Source organism: Grammomys surdaster, unplaced genomic scaffold, assembly GCF_004785775.1.
Source record: "Grammomys surdaster isolate TR1022 unplaced genomic scaffold, NIH_TR_1.0 136, whole genome shotgun sequence".
In the NCBI taxonomy this organism is placed as follows: domain Eukaryota; kingdom Metazoa; phylum Chordata; class Mammalia; order Rodentia; family Muridae; genus Grammomys; species Grammomys surdaster.
The window spans coordinates 5,534,648-5,547,448 of record NW_021604594.1 but is presented as its reverse complement, the minus strand read 5'-3'; the positions used below and the strand labels follow the sequence as shown (position 1 = coordinate 5,547,448).

Here is a 12,801-nt window from a genome sequence, read left to right as displayed (position 1 = left end):
AATTACTTAAATGGTCAGAGTTTCGGTCAAACACTATCTTGGTGGCAGCACTACATTTCTGACTAAGTAATTTAGTGATATTGTGTCACACTCTATCTTCGGCTAGGCTGGAACTCACTGTGTAGCCTAAGCTAGCCCCAATTGCACAGCAATGTGCCTCAGCCTCCTAAGTGTTGTGATCATGGACATGAGCTACCATGCCTGATTGTAACCATTGTTAAACTAAAGTAATATGTTGCTTGGAGATCAAGAGAGAATTAGGAACTCATTTTAAGTTAGAGTAACTACAACCTAATAATACAGAGAGTGATCTACAAAAAGAGGAGATATGTTCAGAATATTAAATTGTCTTTTCATCTGCATTTATAGAGATTCATCAAGCCAGCTTTTAGAGTTATTTCTAGGTATCATTGATGAAGTATTTCCATGATATCAGTGCTTTAGTGAGCATCTTTGCTGATTTTGTTACCACAGGTCTCAGAGATAGAGTTGACATTTTATTCTTTGCACAGCAAAGAAGGAAGCTGCTGACAGGGACTAATAGTCCTGGGAATATATCCCTAGATGAACAATAACTGTGGAGAGACTGTACTGAAGCTCAATGTTATTAGTAGTTCATTTTGGGCTACAACATCCATTCCTATGGTCAATGAACTTTTCAAGCAAAGTTAGTAGGAAGCATTGTGCATCTTGCTTCTTCTTGATATAACACCATGGGAACCAAAAATACCCTCCTCGTGGAACTGTGTATGACTACAAATGTGGCTCATGTTACTTCAAAGTACATACTGTCACACACACACACACACACACACACACAACTATTTTAGATAATTTAGTCTAAACATCTTAAGGTTTCACAATCACAGAATTTTCATTCATAAAATTAAAAATAGTTTATGCCTTTATATTTGTAATTATTTGAATAAATATTATTAATGTGATTTATATGATTTTGATACTGAAATATTAACTTCATAATGGAAGTATATTTAGTGATTTAATTTTACAAAAGTTTTTAAAGTAACACTGGTGTTATATCCAAAAATTCTTTGAAAAAAATCTTACTTTAGAATATGGAAAAATATTTCAAATGCAAATATGTAAAATTATTTTTATAACTGCATCAATTTTCTAAAGCTAGGCAACTCATAGTTCATGTATAAAGTAAACACATAAAAATAGCCAGGAAACCATAATGAAGAAAATCACTGGGGGCTAGTGCTAAACAAATTTTAAAACCTAGCTTAATTCTATATTCATAAAAACCTTCCAGGCCTAGTGATGGTACAGACCTATCATCCTGGCTCCCCATCCCTGCCCCCAAGGCAGATGCCAAAAGATTGCAAATTTAAAACCAAATTGAAGAAATGAGTGTGATATGAAGTTAAAAGAGGACTGGACATGTAGCTTGAGAAAAAAGGAAGAAGGAAAGTGGAAGGAAGGAAAGAAGAAAGGAAGGGAGGGAGGGAGGGTGAAGGAAAAGAAAAGAAATAAGGGAGAGTGTGGTCCACACACTACACAACCCCAAGGATTGACCTAACTGGGGCCATAAGGAAATGAAGAAAAGACCAACACTAAAGAAATGGAGTTGGGTGACCTTGGCTTTCCAACAGAGATGTCACAGTACCCCAGCAGCTCAATGTGTTCATTATACCTAATTGAACAGAGAAGCAGGTTTATTAGTTACAGCTAAACAAGGAGACAGGATTATTACATACAAATAAACAATATGGCAGAGGTACTATACATAGTTGTACAACGAGGCAGGTTTCAGTAGTCTGGGTAGGAGTAGTCTCTGGAGGGAACAGTCTTCAGGTAGTAAACATTTGAGGGAAGAAAACTATGGTGGACATTTTCTGCTCACACACTCAACATTTGCACTAGGATCAGAGAAACTCTTGTCATCTCTCTGGACCTCATCCAAGGGAGGTTTTGGCATGACCATGTGACTAAGGTGCTGGGTTCCGTGACATGGCTATGTCCATGTCAAGGACACACATTTACTCAGAATCTCATTCCCTCCCTACAGAGGCAAGATTAGCACATGATAAGGGGATAGAACAGAATCAAAATTCTAGCAGCAGATCCACACATGGATAGAATGTTACTGTGTCTGTGAAGATCTATACATTTACAGCTCTTTCCAAGTACCCTCTGAAAATGAAAACTCTGGAGTTCCTTCTTGGGTACCTCTTTTTAAAAAATGTATTTATTTTTTATTTATCGTGAGAATTCACACAGAGATACTATATTCAGATCATTTCCACCCCTTTACCTTTCCAAATCCTCCTATTCCCTGACTCCCTCTCAAATTCATGACTTCTATTTTAGTTATGTAGTTATTTAGTTATTTATGGGGTTGCTGTTGCGTGTGTTACTGGATATTTGATCCCTGTTGTTGTTGTGTATGTTATAGGATATTTAATCATACTGTGAACCCTGATATTGTGTTATTTGCTAAAGAAACAATTTCTAGTTGTAGTGTAAGTCAGCCTTTAGCACATACTTTAGTCCCTCTGGCTGGAATACAGACCTGTCCTTAGTATACACCCTTAAATCCTAAGGAAAGAAGGTAAAGTTAGTTTGTAGAAGGAACTACCCATGTTTGAAAGTGATGTCTAATTTTATGCAAACAAAATGACAAATCAGAGAAAGATTTGACAGAATACTATATGACCAACTCTCATGAGAACAGATAGAAAAGACTGGTGACTTAAGAGAGAGCAGTGCAGAGAGAAAGGCAGGGGGCAGTTTTACTTGCAGAGTTTTTCAGAGTCAGGTTGAAGAGAGAACAAGTTATGCAATAGTAAAGACAGAATGAGTCAGAGAATAAAAAGAAGCCATAAAATAAAAACATATTGCCAGAGTTACTTTGAGGTTAAGCAGAGCAATTCAGGAGAAGCTGAGAGAAGCCAGATTGAATCAGTCAGCTTAGAGTTTTGAACCAGAACAGCTGAGTTGACCAAGCAGGAAGAGTTCAGAAAGAGCTAGAAAGGCTGAGCTTATTCAGAAGTAGGTCTCAGAATCTGGAAACATTCTAAGCCTAGATAAGATTGTGTGGAGGCTAGAAACTTCCAGGCCTAGGTTAGCAGATCGAGGTGGTAAGCCTCAGAGACAAGTGCTTCAGGCAAATAGAAGACACTTGTGTGTATGTGTGTGTGTGTGTGTGTGTGTGTGTGTGCACGCGCACGCCTGTGCATGTGTTTATGGCTGACAACTTGGGATTGGGTAACACCAAGGTGCTCATTCCTGGAAAAATTGATTTGTCCTCTTGGTAGCAAATGAGAGCCTGTTGCTCTTCATTTAATGGTGGAGCCCTGTGAGATTTCTCCCACTCACATTGGCAAATCAACTCGTGTCATTTGCTGGTCTTGTTTAGGTTACCATATTGCTGAGATTTCACAGGGACAGCTTCCCTGTCCAGAAGACACTCACAGCAAACATCCTGGTCCTCTGGCTCTTAAAACCTTGAGACTCCCTCTTCCATGACTTTTTCTGAACCTCAGACATATGATTCCATTGTAGATTATTAACTGGGTCTGGTCACCCCATAGCCATTTATTACTTGTAATTTGACCAGTGGTGGACCTTTGCAATAATCTCCTCCTCCCCCTCCTCCTCCTCCCCCTTCTCCTTCTTCTTCTTTTTTGAAAAAAAAAAAGAATAAAAATCTTTGATGACTGATGAAAGCTAAACCTTTCTGTGGGTATAAGGGTATTTATAGTAGAATTAGAGATTATATTAGTAGGAAAATGGCAAAAGTAGGTTCAGCCCTGGGTATAGTATAGCTCCAGCCATGGCTAGCTGGTTTACAGTGCCAGGCATGATCCTCTCCCTTCCCACTGAATGGGTTAAAAGTACAATTAGATGGCTGTTGATTCTCTTCAAGATAAATGTGCTACTATGACATCACTGGGATTTCCTTTCTTACCCAGTTGTTGTAGTGGCTCATAGGGCTTACCACTGGATAGGACGAATTACTGTGTTCTTTTCCTAGGAAACTTGCATAGCCCCTTAAGATGCTATTAAAGCTAGTCCTCAGGGAGAAGACTTCCAGAAGTTATATCCCAGCTATATTCCTCCAAATCCTGTATCTGAAGCATGTTGTATCTGAAGCATGGGGTAGTACCTTCAAATTCTGGTTAAAAAAAAAATAAAAAAGTAAAATTCTAAAATTAGGGCTGTGCAGTAGGGCAGCCACTACTGGTTGCGGTATTGAGCTCTTGGAGTAGAACTAGTGTAAGAAGGGGATCTATTTTTAAATTATACCTAATTTCAATAGCTATAAGTTTATATAGCTGTGCAGAACAGTTGGTGTAGTCCTGGAGACTCAGCATTATGCTCTCAGCCTGCCCACGGTTCTAATCATACTAGAACCTTGCATGCTGTCATGTCACTCCCTGTCCCCCAAGAGAGAATGAAGCCAATAAATAAGACAGACTAAAGTGTCTTGAAATAGCCAGTTTCATTCAGAGCATCAGTCTATTACCCTCTGAGGGTCAAGGGGAGTCATATGAGTGTAATCACAAGAGCAAACCACATATGACAGGCAAGCCACATGGTGATCAAGCCACGCATAGCAAAACCAGGTTTTTCCACAGAGGCATGTAAACAAATAACAATAGGCAATTGTAATGGGATGGGCACAAAAACATAATCCAGGAACATTTCTGAGGTTTTGAAGAAACCGAGATCACAAGACTTTTGTCTCGGTTTCTTGTAGTTTTCTCACAAGCACTCCTCACAGGACTCCATTCCTGGACCATGTTCAGCCACTGTCTGGAGGATGATCGGCTTTATTTCTCTGTCTGTCTTAATTCTTTATATTAGCTGCCAGTTTGCTGGTACATCCCTACAGGTGGGACTGAGAACTGTCTAGATAACAGGTGTTCCTTGCAATGGCTGTCACTCTTGCAAAGCAGAAGCTGGTTTGGCATTACTAACGAAAATTTGCAAAATTCCACTCTCATTTGCAGAAACCTGAGAGTGTTTTTCTTTTATAATACTGAGTTTCTAAACAAGCAAGTATAAACACATTTATTCACCTGATTTAAGGGAATTCTTGAATCCTTAAAATAATGCTTCCAGCTTTTCAGATACAGAAAAATGATTTTGAAGAAACATTTAAATAAACATGAGTTGCAGGAGAACAGAATATAGATAGAATGATTGAGAGTTATAGAAAGGGAAATTGACATTTTTCAAAATAAATTCTAGTAATCTGCAAATTATTCAAGTCAGCCTTATATGGATAATTTGAGGCAGTCAAAATAAAAAGTCGAACAGCCTTCTAAATGGCAACTTTGAGGCAGAGGACATAAATTTGACTTTCAGCTCTCCTATCACCTTGGGGTGTCTGAAGAAAGCTTTTCATTTGCTCAGAGCCTTAGTCTCTTTATCTACAAAAAAAGAGGAAACACTGTTGTGTAAACATAGTTTTTGAAGAGTGGGATAGGCCCACTTCAGGACACGGCAATAAAGGTGAATTCCCTCACCCCGTATCTCCCCTACAGCTGGAAAATATTCTAGAAACCATCTGTCAGAATGCGGAAATTGAGCATTCAAAATGCAAAGACAATAGTGATACTGGCAACAGATTCTAAAACTGAGAGATGACAAGAGCCAGATGCTGGTCACCTGCTCCATGCTCAGTCGCCAACTCTGAACCCAGAACTCAGTGCCAAAACGGCAAGACAGACATGTCCACATCCCACGCATTTCAGAGATCTCTCTCCTCCCTCTCTCTCTCTCTCCCTCTCTCCCTCTCCCTCTCCCTCTCCCTCTCCCTCTCCCTCTCCCACTCCCTCTCCCTCTCCCTCTCTCTCTCTCTCTCTCTCTCTCTCTCTCTCTCTCTCTGCCTGTCATTTCCTACTTACTTCTCACTCCCTTCACAGAGCTACCACGATAGTGATGAGTGTGCTTGAATATCCAATAAAAAATTATAAAGTAAAAAAAAATATATAGGAGGATAAGCCCTTTGCTGTTGGTGCTCATAAGTCTTTGAATCTTTCTCTCTTCCACAGTGATTCATTGGGCAGTCCTGAATTCAAACCAAAACATGCATTTCAGCATCTACACCTTTGTGTTCCCCACTAAGGGCTAGTTTTAAGTTTTCCTTGTCTCTTAGGGTGAACTTTATAGCTTATTATGCACTCTTAATCATCCTATGACATAGTTTATTGTGATAAGTAGCTCTGGGAGATCACCTTTGGAGATTGTGGAGTTCTCTAGCAGTGGGGATTAGCATAGTGCAGCAGACGAGCATCAACACATAGATCCCACATTTGCTTATGAGAAAATGTCCTAGAGTCAAACACTTAGGAAATTCGTTTCGCTCCTATTTGACCATGGTTTTAATCTTAAAGTACAAAACCCACTTTCTTTTCTCTGCTTGTTTCTTGATTTAGGGTACTGAGTTTTACATAGGAAAGCACAAAAACAATGGGCTTGTTTTTATTGTTTCAAGTTAGTTTTCTCTTATAGCAATTTTGAACTTCACAATTGGAAATTACATATGTGGTATTCAGATATAGTAGAATGTAGGAAGAGCACAAGTCAAAAATCATTTTTTTAAAAAAAAATTTGGTATAGAAGAAACCATACTCAAATACAAACAAAGCAATGTGCACATAATATTTTATTCAAGTATTTAAATATTACTCCATGATGTCTCTCTAGAGGTGGACACAGAAGATCCCTGTAATAAAGACCTGTAATGGGGTGATTCCATCACTAAGCTCACCACAGACTCTAACGTATCCAGTTGGTCATCTAGTTTTACCATGTGGAACAGGATACACCATTATTAGGGTAGCCAGAGAGTCTAGTACAATGGTTCTCAACCTTCCTAGAACTGTGACCCTTAAATTCAGATCCTTGGATTGTGGGGACCCCTAACCATAAAATTATTTTTGTTGCTATTTGATAATTGTACATTTGCTACTCTTATGAATCATATAATGTAAATATCTGTTTGTTTATGATGGTTTTTAGGCAATCCCTATGAAAAGGTCATTCAACGCCCCTGAGGGGGCTGTGTCCCACAGGTTGAGAACCATTGCTGTAGTACACCTCATGAGAATGCCTCTGCATTCTACCATTGGCTAGTCTTTCTCCAGTGCTCTCCTTGTCTTACCGTTAGCCCCATGTCCCAATCTCACAGGCCCATACCTGTTCTATTATGTCTCTCCGTCTGCTTGTTTCTCCTTATGTTCATCCATCTTATTTGGGAAAACCCTACAGGATAAGGCAAAAGTTAATCAAAAGGGAAGGTTGACTCGCAAAGAAAGCTTTCATTCAGAGTGCTGAATTTTTGTCTCTGCTTTTTCTTGCTAGATGCTATTTGGACAGAGTCTGCAATGAAACTTGCCCTAAACAATAACTCCCCAAGTAAAGCTATTTTATGGCTGATTTTCCTCCTTTACAATTTCGTGTTTTAGTGCAGTATTTCTGGATACTTAACCTCTCACTCCTTGCCAACAGGAATCTCTTCCTTTATGGAGAGTAACAAAGCCAGGAAGAGAAGCAGGTGTTCAAAGCCTCGGGGGCCACAATTATAAATAAAAAACAAATACCTAAAGCTTCATCCTTCAACTATATAGAATATAATCTTTAAAAAATATGCCTTCCTGGATGTTATATTCAATTTGCTTAACCATGAATGCTTACAAGAAGCTTGCCAGGAGGTTTCTCTGAGGCCCTGCTTTTCTTGTTCTTGTTAATGAGAAGGAAACCCTGCACAGCACACTCCCTTGGCTCAGCTCGTGCCCTGACCGAGGGAAGGGGTCTAACTATAGTAAGGACAAAGGGACTTTGTTATCAGTCTTTTATAATTGCAGTCTGTGGTGATCCATGCTGTAGCAATCCAAAGGTCCAATTCTGAGAGGAGTTTATTTTAGTAATACAAGTTCTTTACAAAATAACCATGTTGGACAAATTAAATTATAATGCTAGTGGTCTACTACTTTTCTTTTCTAATGGAATGAAAAGGAATCCAAAATGATCTATGGAAATAATTAAACTTTTTAATGTGATAAATTAGTGAAATTAACTTGTTAATTATTATGAGACATTGAAATATTAGTGCTTTCCACTTAGAGTGAGGAAACATTAGAGACATTAGTTGATACCTTTAATTTTTTCTCTTATATGTTACCTTAATAATTTAAAATAAAATATAAGTAAATATAAATATAAAATATAAATAGACTTCTGAGTGCTAATTTGTCTTTAAGTATACAGATTCATGAAGCAATATAGGTGTAGTGTTATTGTCTGCAGTTTTATAATACTAGAGATTACAATCAACCCAAATGCCACTAAACTAGCAGGAAATACATAAAATTTTTCTATGTTGATATTATGACATGACATCAAATTATTAAATAAAAAGGTAAAATATTACTAACAAAATCATGTATTAATTAAAATCATAATGATACCTAACATCCACTGGGCAGCAATAACCAACATTTATAAAATGGGTAAATGTATCCACCCGCTCATATTTCTGTGATGTATACACTGTTTACCAGCCCCCATTTAGAGGTTGGGGAATCAAGATACAGAGAGGGCTTTTGTTGTACTGTTATTGTTGTAGTCATCATTTTATTTTGTTTCAAAGATAACAGAGTGTAGAGAGGCAATAATAGTACATAACCAATATTATTCTTCAGTACATTGTGTAAACTATTACAGTTATACAGAGTATGTGTCTATTTGTAAGATAATAATATATTGGAAAGGAAGAAAGGAAGAGGCTCCATATCCTTAATTCATATGAATTCTAGTTCTTTAAAACATGTACCTTCCTCAGATTTTCATTGTTAGTTCATAGACTATCTTAATTCAGTAAGCTTTGACAATATCAGCGAAGGCTTTCCTAAGGTCTGACACCTGACCTGGGAACACAGAATACTGTAGCATCTCTATGGTGTTCCTTAGGCGTGTGCAAAGGTCTTGATGCTTAATGCGTGGCTCTTTTAAACTGATTTATACTGAAACAAAGAAACACTTGCTAGGTTTTGGAAAGAGAAGATGTAAACTTACTTATTAAATGCTTTATATTATGTTCTAGCAAGAATGCTTGTACTTCATCAATTTGTTGTTAATTTCATGTATTTCTTTGACTTTTGGAAAGGTGTCTACTAGAACTTAAAATTGTTCATATCTTTTGGTTAGATGTCAACAATTTTGAAACAGTCAGGTTTCTTGGAGTTTTTCTTACTTCTCCTCCAGTATTAGAGCGCCTTGTCCTCGATGGACATTAGAGTTCCCTGGGAAACACTATTTGCTAGCTAGGCTCCCTGTCAGAGGCTCTGAATGACCTGGGCTCACCTGTGCTAGTCAGCTACATCTGGATCTGGTGCTTTTTAGGCTCCAGATCCTAATATAAGGCCATACAAAGAACAGCTTCTCTAGGTTAAATAGTGTCCAAATAGCTTGGCCAGTCCCAAGGCATTGCTTCTAATAATATTTGAGATGCTATATTTTCTGTTGCTTGGCCAGCTAGAATTTTTTGGGTATTTTGTTTTTCCTATTTAAAACCAATGCCAAATAAATCAGAAGGTAGGAAAATGTGCAGTTTCAGGAATATCCTACCAGTTTAAAAATCTTTATTTAGTTTAAATAAATCAGTCTGATTTATGTTGTTGTCTGTCCTCTAAATCTGGTCAAGCAGCAGAGCATAAAACACTTCAAATGGAGCAAATGAAAGATGCAAACCTGTTTATATTCTGACCATAATAATTTAAACACTTTCTCAAACAAGTAGTGGCCCTGGAGGATATGTCTTTGTAAATCACAGAAGTAACTTTTTATGGTCCTAACATTTTACTGCCAAAAGAACAAAGGATGGTACATGCTCTATTAGAATAGTTTAAATCCTCACTCCAACTTTATAAAAATGCTACTCAAAATTGGTTTTTTCATACATCATATTTCATGGAACAAATATTCAGTTAACCAGTGTTTTCCATAATTCACTCTACCTCCCCGGATGGTGTTTTCTCTATATTCTGTTTCCTGCTGCTGATTGGATGATAGTGATAAGATATGGGAACTAAAGAAGCTAAAATAAAATTGTGAGACACAGTTACTTGTCAGTTTTCTGAGAGAAAATACTCAGGGAATCCGGCTTTCTCTCTGGACATTGCTATTAGCTACATAGTTGGTTTCTGTTGTAGGGTTTTATAAACTAAGCCACATGTTTTGTTAACATTTAAACTAAATTATTTAATTTTTTTTCAAATTACTAAAATTTTATTAGCTGCCTGTGTTGGCAAGAAAGAATGTAAGTTTGTTCCAGGTAGACACATTTGTCTTGTTTTTTGTTTCTCTCCATGTATGGTAGAATAATATACATGCATTGGTTTAAATGAAAGAAAGTAGGAAGTTGTCATGACAATTTAAAATATAACATTGTCTTATTTATAATAAAATTCCTTCTTTATTCTGTTTTTTTTTTTACATTTTTCTGTTTGCTTCTGAATAATTACAAAATTAGATTACTAATTAGGTTAAATTTATAAATCACTTTTGGGAGTGAGAGCATATGAGAGGCATATGGATGCATATGTGTGTGGTATATATGCAGTTGAGGTTGGAGAGTGAGTGCCTGCATACAGCAGAAGCCTGGTGAGGGCTTTTGGTGTGAAATCTATCCATCTCCACCTTGTTCCTCTGAGGAAGGGTCTTTGATGAACTTGATTATGTTTTTTAGCTCAGATGAAGGGCAGCAAGGTCCAGCAATGCTCATGTCTCCAACATTCAGTGCTGGCTTGACACACATGGGAAGGGTTGTGCTTAAAATGGGTACAAGGACCTGGAACACTGGTCCCCAGGCCTGCACACAAAGGTTCCTAGCTGCTGAGCCATGAGATACTTTTAAGTAATTTTAAAACAAAAAGATCTTTGTTACCAAATTTTGAAGAAATTAATTGACTACATTTTCAGCTTTTCCTAGCAATTCTTTCAAGAGGCTAAACGAGAATAGTAAACAATTTATACAGTAGCTACCGTAGCCTTCATGAAAGTGTAGTGCAGTACCCATTCGTGTCTCAGAGAATCAGTGGTGAGACTGAGTGGGCTGTGTTAATTGAGCTACGGTTAGCTCACCCTGGGAAGCCTGCGATGCTAGGGTCAGCTGAGGGCTCAGCTTATGATCAGGTGCAAGCAATTATCAGGTCACTTTGAAAGAAATGATCTAGCTTGGATGTAAATTGGGAACAGTTGTGAAAAATGTCATTCTCTTCTCTAAATAGCTTAAAGATATTTACAAATCCCAGACAGAGTACTGGCATTTGTGAAACCTGACATCGAACTGAAGAGATCTGGAAGCAAGTATGCTATTAGATAAGATTAGGCTTCCTTAATCAAACTGTGGAGCGGGCTCTATCAAGTGTAGGATATACTTATCAAAACAGCCCTAATGACATTGGGGATTATTCAAGCCTCATATTATCTATCATTACGATGTTTTCATATGTGTGCTTAAAAGTGAAGAATGTTCCAGTAGAGAGGAATTCATACTAATCGACTCTGGAGAAATTACTCTTTGGCAGCTAACTTGGGCCTTTTTTTTGTAAGTGGCAACAAAATACCAAAATACAATAGTTATAAATCTGCATCTCAGAACTAAGAGGGAAAAATGATGGTGTACACGTGCTGTTCTAGAACTATTGCAGGAATTAATTTAATTTCACCGTTAAAGCATCGAGGATAGTCAGCACTTGACAGATTGGCGTTCTCAATATAGTAAATTGCAAACTGTGGAAAATTATGTAACAATTTGAGAAAATAAAACTCTACAAAACCTTGACAATAAGAAGTTCAGCTTTAGCCGTTAGCTCCTCTTCCTGGAAGACCCGTTAGCATAGCCAGGGTAGCTTGTCTTACATTCTTTGCTGGCTAGCTGTTTTATTACCCATCAAGTGGAGCTGATGGTCTAATATTCTGACTCGACTCACCATGCATTAACCCTCCTAAATCGAATCCGTATCATTACAATGGTCAAGATGTATTAGGGGATTCTTATCTTCCAGATATGTAAATGGTTTCATTTGATCCTCAAATGACCCAGTTGGGTGCAGAGGGTCATAAGGGTCAGTTTGTGCTTACCCAACACAGAGCTAACATGGCTCTCCAGAATGGGTCAAGATGGCCAATGCTGAACTTTGGGAATAGGGGGAGAGGGAAAGTGTCATCACAAAATGGCTGACATGTCTGTTCAGGGAACCCCAAAGTAAACAGTGATATAATGTATCATCTAGCTATTTAAAAGGATGCCACTTTTGTTGGGGATCTGTATAGGCCTTGAAGTCAAAGGTCTCAGTATTTGCCTTTGAGAGCCTTCCTGTGTGTCCACTGTGGATCCATGTACCTATGTCTAGGAGGCTGGTGTGTTGTTCTTTCTGTGTGCCTGTGCCTGCCTGTGTGAGTCCTGCATGTGCTGGGATGTGATAGGTATTGTTTGGCATCCACTTTCATAGTGGTCTGTGTGCCACCCTTCACCCAAAGTAAGTCAAGTGAGTCTTACCAGTCTGTGACTCTTAAAATTCTATTCAACTCTTGTATCCCATGGCCTTCCTCCTTTCCTGCATTGGAGCCTGGGCCTTAGAGAACCTCCTATTGAAAGTCCTATTATTTTTACTCTTTATGGGTAAAACAACCAAGACTTAGTTAGAAAGGGTACTAGGTGTTCCACAGTGAGCACACGTTAAAGCTGAAATTTAATCACAAAGGATCTGATGTTATTATTTAATTTTAAATTTTAAGTTGACACATTTTTCTCTCCATATA

The 12,801-nt window shown here is 38.0% G+C and overlaps 1 long non-coding RNA gene across 1 annotated transcript in view; it reads right to left on the bottom strand.

The window, feature by feature from the left end:
- Positions 1 to 12,801, bottom strand: part of LOC114617466 — a 48,159-nt gene that overhangs the window by 6,940 nt on the left and 28,418 nt on the right. The window contains exon 2 of the long non-coding RNA XR_003710794.1: positions 7,174 to 7,239. This is a non-coding gene — a long non-coding RNA (uncharacterized LOC114617466). The remainder of the gene's footprint in view (positions 1 to 7,173; positions 7,240 to 12,801) is intronic.